The 12384-nt window shown below is 43.8% G+C and overlaps 1 protein-coding gene across 16 annotated transcripts in view; it reads left to right on the top strand.

Annotated features, from left to right (window-relative positions):
* The window catches only part of KCNMA1 (potassium calcium-activated channel subfamily M alpha 1), a 711960-nt gene that overhangs the window by 408396 nt on the left and 291180 nt on the right, over positions 1 to 12384 (top strand). The window lies entirely within an intron of this gene.

The following is a 12384-nucleotide window of genomic DNA, read 5'->3' as shown; positions in this document are numbered from 1 at the left end:
ACCACACCATCCTTTGAGTTATGTTCAATGTGTCAGAGATCATAAGAGGCAGAGGGGGAGGAAAAAAGAAAACATGTCATGTTCAATAGGGGGTTCCCAGGAAAGCAGTTCTCAGATGTCCTATGTGGCCTTGATATCAGAGGGGAATGTGATGGGCTCCTGCTCAATCAGTAGCATTTTTATTTCTTTAAGAAGAACCTGAAACTTTTATTTCATTTTATTTTATTTTGCTGTTCAATCGATTTCAATAAAAACACCTTCGGGGAATCTCACCTGTAACCAAGGTTCTGTGAAATGGTCAAGGCATATGGGGTGAACTCACTTCTGACCTGTTGTGCAGGCTGAGATGAAGAAGGGGTGGCTCCCCTCGGGATTGGGTTTAAATTCAGGGTCATAGGTGGCTTCGGGGCTCGTCCCAGCATAGAGTCACCTACCCTTGCACCACCCCGAGCTTTCATGACTGTTGGGTTCCTTCCATGCCATGTTACGCCTCGGGGGTCCCCATGAGCTCTGTAACCAATGTCTTCAGAATGTTGGCACTTAACTGTCTGTTATTTATCTGACCAGCTCAGCTCTGCTTTTTTAATGAGTTGTAACCACAGGAAACCATGGTGTGTATCTTCATGTACCTGATGCCTTGCTTCTCCTGAATTTTCAAAACATCTAAAAAATTATGGTGGATGATGTTAAAGGCTCTAACGGGGTTATTTGTTGAAGCAACACATATTATAACAAGACATGCCTATTAAAGGCTGGCCAGGGAAACCATGTCATCAACGGAACAACCAGTTCTGTCCTCACCGTCCCGCCTCTGTCTCTCCCCTCCTCGTCCCCAAAGCTGCCTCTTCTCGCGTGTAATGCCAGTGCTCTGTACAGTGTTCTGTGTATAGTGGTTTGAACATTTTTCTGCCCGTGTCTTTCCTTGCTGAAGTAACTCACCTCTCTCATATCGACTCTTACCCAGGAGCCGCACTGCAGACTCTTTGATGTAGGTCTTTTCTGCATGGCAGCTGAGGCCAAGCTGTGATCTTCCTTGCATGATGCAACCTCACCCTTTGGGTTGTCGCCTCCAGGTTTACCAGACCCTTTTCCTGCACTGCCCATGCATGCCGCGTGCTTTCCCCCAGGGCCCAGACCTGAATGGAGTGCTCCCTGGGCGCGTGCATGGAATCGAAGTGGTGAGCGTTCCGGTCAATACACTGAAGTGCGCTGGGATTGAAGGTTCTCTTTGGATATCCTTGAGGGCTCCAACTTGGCTGTGACATCACAAAGGCCACTCAGTCCCTTGACAAGTCAAGCCTAGAATGTTGCGAAAGAGCGAAATAAATCTCTTTCTAGGTGTCTGCTGAGCAAAAGCTAATGATGAGGAATTTAGAGGTGAGGGTCAGTTTTCCAAGTAACAACTTACCTACAGTTGTGCAGATTCCCAACTCTGCCCACATGTGCCCAGAGTGACCAGAGTTATGGTACCTTATCACATCTTTCTGAACACCGTTAATAACCTAAGTTGGTTTTGCTTAGATCTAATAAATAGCTAAATATATATACTAAAAAATCCCCACCTCTTAAGCTACATGCCCTGGGAGATAGTCATTAATCTTTCTCTTAGACAATTGTGTAAACAAGAATGCCACAAATTCAGCTTTAAAAGATGTAAAATGGTAGTACTAAAAAGGACCGTCATATTCTTTGAAGCATGTTGGCTTTACATTTACATTATTGATTAGTAATTTTCTCTTTTGAAATATATTTTTGCCTTAGGGCTATGACTTGCTTTAAAAGTGTCTTTTTCTTTTCTTTTTTTTTTTAACATGTTTTTGTCTCTTTTTTTTTTTTACTCTCTTTTATTCTCAGAATGGACTGTTATAAGACATACTTGTCAGGATCTGTTTTTTAACTGGAATTTTTGGTTCTTTCATATAAATAGAAACATTTTAGATGTACGTTGGCTGTAAAATGAGAAAGATGACAAGTGGGCATTATCAAGCTCTGATAATCCTAGGATAGAAAGAAGGGTTCTGAGAAATTCCTGATGGTACTCACTTGCCAGAGCTCCTTACATTAAAACTACGCACTCAGCGGTCATCGTGACACAAAATTGAAGGCTCTGAATCTTCTTTTTATTTTTCCCTCATGAATCGTGATTTCTTCATATCTGGGGGATTTAGTAGATTGAAGCTCTTGCCACACTTTCCCCCCCTCTATTAAACATATTCTATTCCCCCTATAGGAATAGACTTTGCTTAATGTGTCCTCTTGGTAACCAGCATAAAGGTCCTCGGAATGGAAGCAGTTCCCTTTTCGAAGGGAGCTTGGATGGAGTTGTAGTGCAGACCATGCAGAGCACGTGGACCTGACCAGCATGTTGACACGCTCTCCCTTTCCCAAAACTTGCATCTGGGGGTTTTGGGGAAGGAAGCAACTGGTCCCTCTAATGAGGTCCTTCTGCAAAGAGATCCATTCCTCTTTCTCAGAAAAACGCCCAGCTTCTGGATAAAATGAAAGAGTTTCTGAAACCCAATGTAGAATGGGGACAAGTGGACCCATTCATGGCGACGAAGGAGAAAATCATAGGAAACCAGCTTTCCTGGGGCTTCCGGGGCCCCTCCCAGAGACAGGTTTTTCAGTGATAGGGAAAACAACTCTACAGAAAATCAGACGTGGCAGTGGAATGAACCAGAGGAGCTGTGGAAGGAGGGGAAGACAAAGAAGCTTCACCCCATGAGCATGTAATTCATGATATTTCTTTCTAACTTTGGATCTAAAAGGCAAGTGGACACTATGAATACGGTGGAAAGAGCTATTTTTCTGAGGCACGAACAGGACTGTTTTGATAAATCAGTGATTTCCAATGCTAACCATAAACAAGTGGGGGGAAAAAATGAAGGAAAAGAAGTGTTCCCAGAGGTAAGAAACTGTTTTCAGGGAGAAGTTAAGAAGGATATTAAAAGAGTATATACTTGAAGATGTGGTTTTATAATCATAGAATTTAACAAGTCATTACTGTTTTCCTTGTTAATGGTGATGATTTGTTTCTAAAGATAGCTTGATATTCCAAAGTGATGTTGGTCTCCGTGGCCCAAGTCACTTTGTGGCGTTCCTAAGGAATGACCCCTGCTTTGTGCTCAGCAGACTCAGGGCTTCTAATCAGCAACATCTCAGGCTCTCCTTTTTGGCTGTGAGGCTGATGGGCTCTCAGCAAAACTCCTAAATAGGAATACTTGCAAAACTTCCATGCCTCAGCTGTCAGCCAAAGACAGTGCTAAGACACAGCTATTTTATTTCCTTGAGTAATAAAGGTATGATTGTTTTCTATGCCAGATGTCAGAGAGACTCATACCAGGTCTTTCTCTGTGTCTTCTTAAAAAACAAAACCAACCAAACAAACAAAACCTCAGGATGCCAGAAACAAAGCTATCTTAATAATCCCTTAGTGTCACGTATAAATCCATGTGTAGTTTTTAACAAATGTTGTGTGACAATGTTTTGAATGGGACAACTGTTTACATAATTATTTTTTCCCATTATTTTTTTCCCAAAGGGTCTTGGGTCTCCTACCATCAGTACCAGGCAGGGTCCTCAAAGCTGGCATTTTTGTCAGAGTGACTCTTTGAATGAGACCACTGAGCAAGCTATGTGCCATTCTGCTCGGTCCAGATGTGGCTGGGGGAATAGAAGGGTTGAAACTGTAGCAGGTCTCCAGGCTGCTGACAGAATATCGAAGTTCATCAAAGACAGTCGGAAAGGGCGCTGTCTCATGCATCCCCATACTCCCATCTGATGAGGGCCTGCCTGCAGAGTCAGTAGTTTGCCTTCCCCACTCTGAGTCCTGGCAGGTAAACAGAGGCATTGCCCAGGTCAGGCTGTCCAGGTGTATCAGGATTATGTCCAGGAGGAAGACAAGGATGGAAGCATAGAGCAGAAGCTAAGTAGGAGACTGACGAGTGACCAGGAAATGCCCAGAGGAGTCCAAGACACACACCTGGACAAGAAGGCTCAGAGAGAAGGATTTTGAAGTCTACACCCAATACCAGCCCTAAAAGGTCCCACGATGATTTGAAAGCCAGTTGTGCTGTGGAAATCCCAACCCTCCGGCCCAGCCTCGCCCTGACTGACTGGCCTTTGTAACTAGAGAACTCATGCTTTTTCTTAGGAGCCTCTGCCATTCTCTCTGCAATCAGGAGAGCTTCTTACGTGGGAAGCCGTGAGGCTGAAATGCCTTGAGACTGTGCCCTAGGCTATTCCTCAAGACTGCCATCTCCTTAAGAAACGATGCGAGGCCATTGCTTTCCACTGTCTAGAAGCTGACTATTGGTTATTGCTGGCTAGAGATCATTGTTCATGGGCTTCTTAAAACACGTAGGACAACATTTAACATCCAGAAACAAGGCATTGGCGGCAGAAAGCAGTGGTAGGATGGATGCTCGATTCTTCCTTCCTTAGGTCTAAACTTTTATAGCATGACTCCAGGGATCAGAGGTACTGCGCCCCCCTCATGCCAGGCATTGTGTCTGATTCCTTCTTCTCCATTCAGATGTGGGACAACTTCTTCTCCCTATTTCTAATCACCTCAGCCAGGTTGCCCTGTTTTGCAGATGGCCCCAGAGTGAGGTTGGAGCTGGGTAACGAGCACACATCTGTGCTGAAAGGCTGTGGATTTGTGCACGTGTGTGTGTGTGCGCGTGCGCCCACCCACGTGTACCACCCCTCACCTGGTTCACTGACCCTGCCCTTGAAGAACTCTCAGTCTGTATTTGTGCGTGAGTATGTGTGCACCAAGGGTGATTCGAACCATCTACTCTAGTACACCAGTCTACTAGACAAACAGCAGTCTGCTAAAGAAGAGCTGCCTATAGTCAGTGTGTAGGGAGGTGAGGGAGTTAGAATCAGTCATTCAGGACTCCTCAGACAGCGAGCACTGAGGCAGCCCTCCTTTGGCAAGACTCTGTTTTCTGTAGTAGCTCAACTCTGATTTATTACATAAAAGTTTCTGGCAAATATGAGCACTAATTCTACTCTGGTAACAACTGTGATTGAAATAATTGTAGTCTGTAGACAAGCTGGAGAAAACAAGCATTAGTGGGTAGGTTGTCTTGGACATCATTCCAAGCGTCCAACAGTGAAGAAGTACATAATCTTACGGGTGTAGAATTGGAAGAGATATTTAGAAGGCATATGACTGGTTCGTCCCTCTGCCTCTCCTCCAGATCAGTGCTAAGCCAACCAGGCCGATGGAACTCTTTCCTCTGCTCAAGACCCGGAAAAAGGAGAACGCACAGCCTCCTGTGGCCCCTCATTTAAGTGACTCATGGCTTTGTTGGCCAGGAAATTTTGGTTAATTATTTGATATTTATGAGACTTGTATGGCTCCCTTCACAAAATATAAACTTCCCAGTGTTTCTTTTTTCATATTATCCAAAGTTAATGCCGTAATATATGGAATCACACCAGATGTCAGCTCACTGCACGTCCTACTGGGTGTTTCAATGATATGGCGACACTTGACAAGGGGACAGTAAAGCAGGTACAAATAGAAAAATGAAATATGAAATAGTGGATTTTCTTTCAATTTTTGTTCTTTTGGGTGATTGCCTTTTGGGGGGCATTTTTCTACAAACAGTTCTTATTACCACTATTATTATTACTTAATTTTTAAGATAAACATCCCTCTTTCAGTAATTAGTCTTTACTCCTCTGATTTCATTTTCACAACAGCCTTTGTCTCCAGTTTATAGATGAGAAAACCAAGGTTTGGAGAGATCAGATTATGTGCTCACGGATCGTCCAGCTAGTAAGTGATAGAGCTGAGTGGGGTCTTCCCTCTTCCATTGACCTCCAGAACTTCCTAACTGCTAACCACTCTTGAGGTCAACTTGTCATGCCCACATTTTGCTTTGGATTTACTTCATTTGGGTGCATTAGTGGGTGAAAAGATACGGGATGAAGAGATTGAAATCCAGTGAGAAAATTTAGAAGAGCTCCATTGGAGAGTGACAGAGATTTTACCAGCTGAGTTTCGTGAAGACAGATGAACTGTGTGTTTCATTGAGAAACCCAGCGTGTAAGGGACTGACGTCTTTTGTTCTCTCCATCAAGCGATCTATGTCACTTTCTCTGTCTCCTGGAAGAATGCTTAATTATTAGGACTAACCATTCAGGTAGACACCCTGAGCCGCACAGCTGTTCTGAAGTCTATCTCTCTCATTGTTCTGGATTTCTCCATGTCGCTCAAAGCTCCAGACGACATAGCACACAGGGATCCAGAGAGTAGTGAGGGTTTACATACTACCTCTCCATTTGTTCCGATTCATTTCAACATGACCCTAACGAGGCATATGCTTGCGGCTGTTGGATCACGTCTCGTCAATTGAGCAGAGGCCTAATTAGAAGCCTGCTGCTGTCAGAAAGATTAATATGCCTTATTGATACAAACCCATGACTGAAGACTTCCCAGATTTCCCAACAAAGCCATTTAACCAGCTGGCTTGAGATCATGATACTGCAATACTGCAGATAACAGATGTGTTTTCTATTCACATTAGAAGCACGGCAAGATCTAAGAAAAGTGTTTTAAGATAAAACGAAGGGCCCATCTTGATGTTATTATCATTAGTGTTGATTAATGATTGGACACTGATCTATCCATCAGCAGTAACAACATCTTAGAAGATAACTACTCCAGGATATCCTGTGGTGAACAGAAGCAGCCTGCTTCTGTTTGGTAAAACTAATGAAAACTATGCAACTTATTGAATACATGCCCTACCCAGGAGAAACACCAAAGCACCAAAACTGGAAAGATAAGCTCTGAAGTACATAGCTCTGAGAAGATAATTAATGCGGAGGCACTGAGAAAAGCAGGTAGAAAGTTTTCAGCTTGGATCCATTCAAGACCTGGGCAGTCTTGAGGTGCTTTCCAGTTTAGAAGGCAATGTTCTATATAAAGAGTCTTGCTTTCTCAATGACTAATTAATTTCGTGTCATTTGTACCAAATCCACTGTTGTGATTATCTTGCAAGATATTTTTCTGAGACCTAAAAGTATATGAACAATAACACTGATTTCTCATTTGGAGTACCTTAAAAGACTTGCCTCGCTTTTAAAATTTCTTGGTCTCACATATTCTGATTAGTTAGGTGCTTTTATTTCTATTTTGTAGGCAGGAAAACTGAAGCACTTTGCTTACCCAGTTTATCCTAATGTTACTAGGAAAACTTCAGATCACTCAGATTTGCTCCCTCTTCATTGCAGATAGGTTTTATAGTACCCATGACTGCAGGGTGCCATCCTTTTCTTTATTTTGATTGAATGGAATGGGACACAAAGCTTATTAATTGTCTAGTCCATGACTAGAAGTGTTCCAAGTATCTAAATACTATCATCCTTTACTATATTCATTCTTATTCTTCCAGAATAAGAGAGGAGGAGAGAGAATTGGGGCATCCATCTTTAAGCAGATGGATGACTAGGAGTTACTTCTCTACAAGCAGCAGAACTTACCGTCAGCACATCAGGGCAGGGTCCCAGGAAGGACTTTTGGAGATTAGTAATGTCCCTCCCATGTGAGAGTCACCTACAAATTGGACCGTTTAGCTTTCTCTGAGTTTTCCCAGACCATTCGGCAAGCACACGCATATTTTTTTTCCTCGGGCAGTTTTACCCCCTCCGTAAATCAGTCACACCCCACCATTGTCAACCCCCTCTGTTTTTATATAAGCTCCACACCAGGCCCTGGGGGTAGCAGATACTATGTCTGGTGCTTTTTTTTTTTCTCTCCAAGGATATTGCACTTCATCTGGAGAAGTCAGGTAGTGTGGCAGAAAGGATAGTGGGTCCTCTGTCCCAACGCCAAGCTACATGACCTTGGGCAGGTTTCTGAGCCTCTGTTTTCTCTCTCTGCAAAATGGGGGTTATAACCAAATATCTACTTCTTTATTTTGCCAGATTGTGAGAACCAAATGCAATAGTATGTGCAAACTCTATGCAATTGCAAGATGTTAGTATATTGAATGGAATAAGGATCAACATTATGAGACAGTTCAGAATTCCTTGCTCCTGGTGCTACGAAAGTTCAGAGATGAGGTCAGTGAGGGCAGGAGTAATTCGCTGAACCACACCTTTCGGTTGGCCTTGAAGGCTACCTGAGGTGTGAACACAAAGAGGGAGGAGAATTTGAAGAGGCCACAGCAAAAGCGTAGAATCAGAATTAGGAATATGGGAGTCACGTTCATGAAATAATGAAGGCACCAGCTCATGGTAGTCAAGAGCTTTGGCCTGGAGCACAGTAGAAAATAAAATGGGAGATGAAGGTGGAGGCTGGGTTTTAGAGATTTTTCTCTGCCAGACTTGGAGTTGATGTATGGGGCAGGAGGGAGCCATGGTGGTGGATGAATGACATCTTTTAATTAAATTAATCTGGCAACACTGCAGAGGTGAGACTAGGAGAAGAGTCTGGAATCATTAAGCTGATTGTATTGATTCATATCTGCAGCCCCTGTGGTCCATAATCCTGGTGGGAATTGAGAAGGCTCCATCCAATTTAAAAAGGGACTAGCCACAAGAGTGAGGAGAATTTAAATGTTGGAAACGATTTCACAAAGTGCTGTTTTGTTCCTCAGCTCGTCCCTTCCCTCTCAGGCGGTTATTTATTAAATCATCTCGGATGTTTAAAGCTCTTTTTGCTGTTCCTAAGCTGCTTAACATTTCTCTATCTCTTATAAAGGGCAGTCTCCATAACCTCTCCCCATCGAGTCCTCATCGTTTTTCCTTTTAATCTTAAACTAGAAACGTGCTCCGCGGGCGCTCTGGTTGTTAATTGCAATGTCATCGGTGAAGCTTGCATGGTGGCATTGTAATTACCTCCCTGTATCGTCTTAATTCCCACCCCTCCCTTGTTCACATCAGAAATGGAAAATATCTGTTCAACTCCTTGATCTCAGCAATTAGCTAAGTGGCAGGCAGCTGGCTGTCTGGGGGCGGGCTCAAGTGCTTAATCATCTTTGTTCAGGTCTGCATGGGGATCATCTCGAGCAACAACACCTGTAACTAGTGTGTCGTTGCAGGCACATTCTTCAAGAGCTGTGGTTTTTCAGCGTGTGGTCCCCAGATGACCAGTGACATCTGGGAAATGCAGATTCTCAGGACGCCTTCCCAGACCTGCTGTGTCAGGAGCTCTGGGAGGTGGGGTCCCCCAATGTTTTAACAAGCCCTCCAAGTGCATGATAAAGTTTGAGAAACACCGTTCTGGAGACATATTTTCAAAGGGTTGGGCAGCCAGGCTCAGAGAGTTAGGAAAACAGACTTCAGAAAACAGCAGGGAAATTTAGAGGCTAAGAAGAGAGGCAATTATTTCCTTTTTGGAGATGATTCAGACATCACAACTGCTAGAAGTGAGATTTCTGTCCTCAGCCCCCTGCCCTTTGCAAGAAAACCTGAGTAGTCATTGGTTGCCTCATGCTTTGGAAAGACAGGTTTTTATGGTCTTCAGGAAGGACTGTTGGATCTTCCTCCTCAAGGGTCTTCATTGGATCTATATTGTTAAGTAGGTGAAGAAAGAGACATATGTCCCACTTTGAGTGAGTCTCGTTTTCCTCTATAGAGATGTCCAAATACTGAGGCTCTGCTTGCTTGATGGTCAGGAGGAGATCGGAGTTTGTATTTCAACCTCTGTCCTACACGCAGCATTTATGCCATAAGAAGCAGCTCTTTATTGAGAGTCTTTTCAAGGTGCCCCAATCATAGAGTCCTGATCAAAATGCTAAATTTGACTAAGGTTTTAGTATCACACTTGATCCATGGACTGTGGGAGCCTGCGTAAGCCATCAGCTTACCAAGTATCTCATGTCCTCTAGCAAGTCATTAGCTAACCAAGAGCAGTTTAGAGAAAGTCAGTTTTCTACTACCAGGATCAGAACTAGCATTTTTAATTCAGTTCTTAAAACTCTACTTTTTTTTTTCTGTTGGCATCATATGTCCATAAAGAGCCTCTTCCACAGTGGGCATGCCTCATCAGAGTGGCAATCCAAATTTAAGTGTGTGATCCAGTCACTCTCCTTTGTAGAGAAAAAAAAAAAAGATTTCTTTTCTAGCTCTTAAAACTTCTGGATGAGGAACTCTTCCATTTTACACAAGAAGGAAGAGAAGTTTGTATTTCATCCTCTGTCCTACAATGAGCATTAATCATGAAGATGAAGTCTCTTTGGGAGGAAAATAAATCCTGGCTGATATGGCCAAACCCTTTTGTTGTTGAATCCTGTATTTTCTTTTTATGAGATCAATGAACTTCTCCGTGGGTTGTTTCCATTTGGGGGCATGAAATGTGGGGCTTTAGAATCTCTGCTCAGTGGTCTCTGGTTGTGTGTGTCCATGGCCTGAGGGCGCTCAGAGGATTTATCTCGGAGGGGATGCTGATCAACCGTTCTGTTGCCGCTTGAGAAACCTACGGCAGGATGGTTCTCCTTGGGCTCTCGTGGCAAGTAGGAAAGAGCTGAAAGGAGTAGAAAACAGACTCCCTGACCACTCTGGTCCTACCTGGGTCCCAGGAGCTGGCCCTCTTCTGTCCCAGAGGTTCCTGCTTCTCCCCTTCTTCTTTGTCTCAATGGAGTGTGTTCGTGTTATTGGTGAGCTTCAGCCAGAGGGAGAGCCGCCAGCACCAGCAGCATAATTTACTTTCAGCTCAAAGTCTAAGACTCAAGGAATGATCTAAAACAATGATTAAGTCAGTCCTCTAAATTTTTGAAAGAAAGACTAGAGAAGAGGTCTGCTATGATTTCAACATTGTTCTGTGCAAATCAGGGGTACTGTTGAGGTATATTTTTCAACACAGTGTCCTGAAGCGTCAAGTCCTCTCATTGCTGCCTTTGGGTGTTGGCAGTTCAGGAGGGAGCAATGGAAATGATGAGGAAGGCAAGGAAGAGTGGAAATAGGTTGCTACAGCCTAATTCCTTATATTGTTTTAAACATCTACTTCCATTTATGTTGAACCAGAATATCCTCAGTGACACTGAACCTCTCTCTCCACTGTTCCAGTCTCTTCTGCAGCCTAGCAAATGCTGCTTCTACCAGGTATATTTCAGGGTTACTACCAAATTAACCACAGAGGCCAAGGAGCTAATAGGAGCTAGGGAACTCAACAGGACCCCCAAATATGACACCAGTAACTATTGTGAGGGCAATAGTAATGTTATTGTTTGGCCTTGGTAAAGTAATAGTGGATTTTCTATGATGGACTTGGGAACTGAGACTTTCTCTCTGACCCCTTGACTGTGTACACATCAATCTTGATGAAGACAAATTTATAATGCACAGCTAAGTCACTGCTAGCACCAGTGAAGACGAGAGTGCAATATAGTATTTACCAACAGAGCAACAGAGCCCCCCCATCCTCAATCTCTTGCTCACTGTCTTAGACACACACAAACACACACACACGCACACACACACGCACACACACACACTCACCCTTCAGAAGCACATCTTACATAGCACAGAGATGCATTGTCTCTTCATCCCTTGGGATCTACAGTAGACTCGGTAAACCTAGTTCATGCACTTCTTTTCACTGCACCTAGAGTAGCTACGAAACTCTGACACCTGTGGACCTTGCGGGTGTTGTTCTTAGAACAAAATGCCCTCATGGGCTTGGGAATTGCAGAAATGTCATGTGTTAACTCTAGGCCTGGATTCTTCTTTTTCATTGACTCAATCAATCCCTGAGGAGGAGAGCAGGTACAGAGCAGTGGTAGGCTGTGGTGTTTAGTTTCTTTGGCTCCTGTCTCCTTTCAGCATCGGACTGCACAAATTCCATGCTGTCTTTCCTCCCCCTTTCTCTTAGTGAAAAACCTAGTAGTCATCATTTCCTTTATACAAGAACTGTTTTTCAGTGTTTCTTTTTTGTTCAGTCTGCTTAGTTTGTAAGTGTGAATGTAGATTCCTCTTAACGCTGGTCTGGAGGTTTTTCCGCGGATTTGTGATTTGGCAGATGACGGAGGGCATGTTTGACTTGTAATATAGATGCAGAATGGAAAAATCCGGTGCATGTAATACGGTCGCAGAGTCCCACAGACTGACCCACCGTGCCCCTCGGGGGGCCCTGCATTTCCCGAACTGCACAGATTCCTGCCTGTTGAACAACCAAGCATTGTCCTTACAGAAGTACAACTATACTAACTGGTATCGCACACAGCGATTTCCAAAGTGGTGATACTCAGAAATCCTCCATCCTGCACTTGTCAAGCTAGCCCTCTCCTGGCCCTGAGGTCCACGTTGCTTCCCATCCGGGGAAAGTACTCGACGTCTCCCCACTCTCCCTTCTCCCTTCCCTCACCTCACCGTCTTGATGTTCCTGGCCTGAGTGCTACCATTTGCTTACTGATAACAGTATAC

This window comes from Camelus ferus, chromosome 11, assembly GCF_009834535.1.
Source record: "Camelus ferus isolate YT-003-E chromosome 11, BCGSAC_Cfer_1.0, whole genome shotgun sequence".
Classification (NCBI taxonomy): domain Eukaryota; kingdom Metazoa; phylum Chordata; class Mammalia; order Artiodactyla; family Camelidae; genus Camelus; species Camelus ferus.
Note: the sequence above shows the minus strand (reverse complement) of the source record. Positions and strands in the feature narration are given on the sequence as shown.